Raw genomic sequence first — 6,000 nt, 5'->3', positions numbered from 1 at the left:
TGTTTGTGTTGGGGAGAGGGAGGGTCGGACATAGGGAACTGGAGGAGGGGACAGAAAGGAGAGGATCCGTTCAAGAGAATTGTGGCATCGAGGGCCTCAGCGCAGAGGAGTCGACTGGGCCTGGACGGCCAGTGGGGAACGCCACGGGCGCTGCCCGTCCACTGAGGTCGGGGCCACGGAGAGGCTTGTGTGTGCATTCTGTTTCATGTTGATTTGAGGTGGGGTGATGGAATAATTCTTGATCCACAGCAGGCACTTCTGAGAGTGAAAGAAGCATTATCACAATCAACCTGGGCCATCAACCTGGCCCGTTCTGTGCAAACTGGGACATGAGGTCACCCTAGCTGTGGCCCCTCTGGTCCATGGAGATCCCCAGGGGTGGCAAAGCCTAAGGAGGAGTGGGCGCGCGTGTCCACGCCGTTCCGGTCAGGAATTTCTCTCCTGGGCCAGTTACAAGATGGGAAAGGCAGGCAAGAGAAGAGGCCGGGGAATGGATGGCTCTGGCCCAGCCCTCTACGGCATCCCAGCCCCCAAGCCTGGGTTTCTCCTGAAGACCCACATACAGCGTGGACACCTGAGGGGCCGCGGGAGATGTGGAGCCGTTTTTCTGATGTTTGATCACGTGGTTGCTGGCGAGGGATGCTCTCGTCCTGGGGGGCCTGGGGGCCACAGCCTCCTTCCCCAGAAGGCCAGCCGAGGTGGTGCTGCCTTGCGTGAGCCTGGGACAGTCAGGGACAGGCCCAGGGCTGCCCGGGCGCCTCTCAGCCTGGGGCATAGAAGGGGCGTGATTCTGAAAGCTCGAGATGAACGGCCGGAAGCCTCCAGGTGAAAGAGAATAGGGCCAGGGGACCAAGAGGGCCATGGAGGCAGGGGGTGGAGGGGAGGCAGAGTGGGTTGTTTATTAAAAACACAGAGATTCTTGTTTCCTGGGCTGTGGCCTTGTGGTCCCGAGCACATGGCGGGTTCTCTCTGCCAGGGCCTGGGCGTTGAGCCTTTCCGCATGTCTCTTGGTGGCAGGAAGCAGCTCGGGCCAGAGCTGGGGACGCCGCTCTGGGCCTGGCCTGCCACGTGTCCAGCTTGGCTTCAGTGACTAAGGCCACCTCCGTGACACTGGTCTCTCCTCCCCCCCCCCACCCCACCCCCGCCTTCAGGGGACCCCCCGCAGGGTTAGAAACAGTCCATTGATGGAAACTCATCGCGGTCAGCTGAGAATCCCGGCCACTGCTGATGGGTGTCAACACAGCGGAGAGGAAATAGTCCTCCCTCTCTCCATCCCACCCGGGGGCCTTCCTACGCCAACGGGCCCCCCTCCCTCTGGACGGCTGGAGCCCGGGTGGCCTGGTTACCTGGCTCAGCCTCACCCTGCCCGTGGGATTATCACCTCCTGGGGTGAGGGAGGTTCCCCATCACGGCAAATGGTACAAGCCTGAGATCAGAGGAGATACTTAATAAGTAAACATCCAATGCTTTGAACTAGATGGCTTCCAGAAGTATTTTTATTTTATTTCTGGCCCTTTATGGGCTGTGTATTTAAGCTCTTACCACTCTCCCCCTCAATGTTAATTTTTCTGTACAAATAATCATCTTAACTCTTTCGGAAAAATTTTGAAAATTATCTTGCCTTTTTCATCATAAAAACCACAGTCACGTCGCAGAACGTGGACTAAGAAAAGGCGTCCCAGCCCTCGTGAAGCATGACATGGTGGTGAATTTCTTTCCTACCAGTGAAAGACGTTTTCAAAAGTGGAGAATTCGTCTGTAATCCCATTATTCTTGGGTTTTCTATTTTGTCAACATTCCATTTCAGATGTTCTCCACGTACATATATTTTACACAACTGTTTCAGAGGCATGTATGTAATCAGAATGTGCCCTGTTCTATAGTCTGCTTTTCTCAATTCATGCAAATTCACGTTTTTCTATGTTGCTGAATTTTCTAATCCCTTAATTTTGGACATTTAGGTTGTTTGCAGTAATTTTTGCTGTTATAGAGATTTGTAATGAATAACTGCACTTACGGCTTTTTTCTTCTTTCACACTGATTTCAGGGTATAAAATGCCCTCGTGAAGGTCAAAGGCTATGAGCATTTTCTTGGCTTGATAAACAAATGCTTGCAGTGATCAGTAATTATCTGGCATTGTAGGAGGGTACGGGTTCAGTGCAATCTTGTTAGAGATATTAATCAGTAAAATATATTTTTCCACTTTAATAGGTAATGAGGTCAAATGGTACCTCATTTTAATCTACATTTCTTTGAAAACAGTAAGACTGAAAATCTTTCTAGATGTAATTCCTCTTATGTGAACTGCCTAATTACGTCTTTCAGACATTTATCTATTATAATCTTTTGTATTTCTTATTAATGTGTATGAACTGTTTATTTAGGATAAACCATTGTCCCATTTGGTTCAAATATTTTTCCAGACCTTTTTCTTGGCGATTTTTAATTTTTTGTTTTACATTTCCATAGTCATTTGTTGCTTTTAGCAGTTTCAGAGTTTAGAATGCTATTTTCTCTTTGATGATCTAAAAACATTCAATTCTATTCTTGTTAAAATTTTGTATCTTTTTTAATCCACCTAGAGTGTAATCTTTTTTTTTTTTTTTTTTTTTTAGATTTCTGTCGAACTTTCCCAACACCATTAAATTAAAAATATTTTTTAAAACCCTGCTGTGTTGTGATGTCAAGTTCATTATGTACACGCCTCACACGCTGTGTCCGAGTGTCTGCTTCTGGCCGGTGAGCAAACAGGTCAGATTGTTACTGACCTGAGTTTGGCTCCCACGTCAGTTTTATAACTTGACGGTTGCGTGCAGCTGGGCTCCAGTTCCCGTGTCTTAGAGCGGGCGGGAGGGGGTCTCCCTGAGCGGGTGAGGATCACACTAGAGTCCTGGGGAAGGCCCCCCTCCAGCAGGGTCTGAGCAGGGGGGTCATGGGGTCCCCCCCTCCCCCGGAGCTGCCAGGCTCAGCTTCCCCCAGCCCCAGCCCCTCTTTGCTTTCTGTGCACACAGTGGGTGGTGGGTAATGATTTGGAATTGCTCTGGGAAACTACCAAGGGATCATCCCCATCTGGGGGCTTCTAGACTCGACCACCACAGGTCCCTGGGCCTGGGCTCATGGGTGGTGAACTCCACGGGGTGAGGGGGCCTTCTGCTGCAGATGCCGACAGGGCTGAGGCACAGACAGGTGGCATCTCGCCAGTTCTGCGGTCGACGGGTTAACGGCCCGTGTGTGTACCTGTGTGTGCACTGCGCGTGCGCGTGTGTGCATCCGAGCGTGTGTGCTGCGTGCGTGTGCAGGGCAGGGAGGGGTGTCCAGGGAAGGAAGGCGGCGGTCCTGCCCCTGCCCTGCAGCCTGCCCAGCCGAAGGGCGGGGCCCCACCCTGGCTGCCGGGGGGCCGAGCAGCGTGTCACATGCTCGACTGTTTCAGAAACTCTCAGGAACTAAATCTGGGTGGCTGGGAAGGGGCATCAGTGTACCCCAGCTGCGCCCAGGTGACTCAGAGTGAAAGCGCCTCAGGGCTGCGACCTCACTGCCGGCCTGGGGGTCGGGGCGGTGCGGGGCGGGTGTCGGGGGCAGAGGGTGGCTTTCAAGGAAAGGGAGACGCCATCCCCTCCACGGCCGGGGCACACACAAGGCGGCAGGAACCTGACAGATGGGCGGCAGGGAGGTCCCTCGGCAGGACCAGGACCCCAGAACGTGTTCGGAAAGGAAGTCACAGCTCTTGGTAGCGATTACTCAGCCCACGCAGGCTGCTCACTAGGACCTGCCATTCCTTTCCAGTGATTTCACTGAAAGCTGGGGTGGGAAAGTGGGTGAACATTTCTAGTCATTTCAGTAGGAACTGGAGCGGGGTGGGGGTGGGGGGGCGGCTCTCTCAGTGCTGTGACCCTGCCCTTCCCACCCCATCCTGCCCTTGACCCTGCCCTTCCCATCTGCCCCTGCCCTTCCCACCCCATCCTGCCCTTGACCCTGCCCTTCCCATCTGCCCCTGCCCTTCCCACCCCATCCTGCCCTTGACCCTGCCCTTCCCACCCCATCCTGCCCCTGCCCCTGCCCTTCCCACCCCATCCTGCCCTTGACCCTGCCCTTCCCATCTGACCCTGCCCTTCCCACCCCATCCTGCCCCTGCCCCTGCCCTTCCCACCCCATCCTGCCCTTGACCCTGCCCTTCCCATCTGACCCTGCCCTTCCCACCCCATCTTGCCCCTCCTACCGCGGGGTGGATGCCCCACCTGGCAGGTAACAAAAGACAAGAAGAAAATGACGAGGTGCTTCCTTCCTTGAGAACCGCTCTCACGTTACTGGAGAGGATGAATTCTGCCACACGAATCAGCATGACTCGAGGGCAGACCGTGGCATCCTGTCCCGGGTGCGGGCAGCAGGGCGGCCTCGCAGAGGAGAGGACTGTGTCGGGGGCAACGTGATAAGCGGGGTGATGTCCTGAGTGGCCCCAGCGCCGAGGGGTCACGGTCACCCCAGCACCGTCCTCCCCGCAGCTCGACAGACACAAGAGGGGCCGTTAAGATAAGCCCAAGACTGTCCTTACAGTTTGATCATTTCTATGACTACTTTGATGACTTACCTCGGAATGTCAGACTGTCTTATTTTCGCAGTGTCTACTGGGGATCTCCCTGCCGGTTGCCGTGACGGTGGCCGGGCCGGCTGGGGAGGGTTCCCGAGGCGAGGTCCGGGCCCAGGCGAGGCGGCCCCGGGGTTGTTGGGGGGGAGACAACTCGATATGCATCGGGACCCGAGGCTCACCTGCGAGAGCCGCCCGACACGAGACGGGGGGCGGAGGGAGGTGAGGCTGGGACACGTGACGGGGGTCCGGGCCTGGGTGCCTTCCGTGCTGCACGGGGGAAGGAGGAAAGGACGCTCTTGAAGGTTTCGGCCTTGGTGGCTGGAGGCTGCCAGGAGGGAGCTGGTCCCACTGGGAGGTTGCTGTTCGGTTCCTGAGCAGGTTGGGCTGGGGATGGCCGTGAACTTCCAGGGGACAGGTCAGACGCATGGTGGCAGCGGGTGGGGCGGGGAGGGCCGGGACCCTGAGGGGCTGGAGGCCCCAAAGGAGCGCAGGGGGTGAGCAGGGCCTGGGGTGGGCGTCGGGGAGAGCAGAGCTCTGAGACAGGCCCGTAACTCGCGGGGGGAAGATGGGGGCCCAGAGAGAAGGTCAGAAGGTCACCGTCGTGATGACCTGGCAGTTTGGAATTTCGAGCTGCCCCCGGGTCCCAGGGAATGGTGTGTGAACCGGAGGGGTCAGAGCAGGAAAGCCAACGCGGGGTTCTTATTTTGAGGGCAGAAATATCTTCAGTAGGAAAGCAGGGGTGGCCCAGCAGAGACCAGACTAAGTCTGGGTCTGATTTGGAATTCTGGGCCTCCACTGACTCATCTGGCGAATACCGACTCAGCACTGTTACGTTTACACACGGATCGCAGGGTCAGGGACGCAAGCACAGACTTCCAGTGTCCGCAGCCACAGCTGTGTGCTCCCCCAGGACCCCGCGCTCCGCCGCCTTCACACCCTGTGGGACGTGGGACGGGCAACACAGTGGCTGCCTCGGGCCCCAAGTCAAGAGGGTGCAGTTTACAAGCCGCTACCTTGCTGAAGTGCTGTGGTCGTAAAAGTAGGCCCTTACGGCGACTCAAAATTCAGGTCTGAGACCACGTTGCACGTGCGTCCTACCAGCTGATACTGTAGGACCGTCTTATGTTCCTTACAAGACCGGCTTTCATGAGACTGAACTTGCTGCCCGTTAAGGAGTAAAGGACTCACTTGCCCCCAGCACAGCAGAGACTCTACCGGCTGTTTTCGAGGTCTGAGTGCGTCTGCCTGAAGGCAGTCGAGTTCCCTGATGGAAGGGACCCTACCGTGGTGGCCCTCGCATCCGACGACTCTTTCCTCGATACGTGTAGTCACCCTGTTGGCAGGCTTCGTTCACCTCCAGTACACTCGCAATCTCTCCGTTCGCCCATCCTCGTGAATCTAGGGATCCAAGGCC

Source organism: Eschrichtius robustus, chromosome 3 (genome assembly GCF_028021215.1).
Source record: "Eschrichtius robustus isolate mEscRob2 chromosome 3, mEscRob2.pri, whole genome shotgun sequence".
Lineage (NCBI taxonomy): Eukaryota > Metazoa > Chordata > Mammalia > Artiodactyla > Eschrichtiidae > Eschrichtius > Eschrichtius robustus.
Note: the sequence above shows the minus strand (reverse complement) of the source record.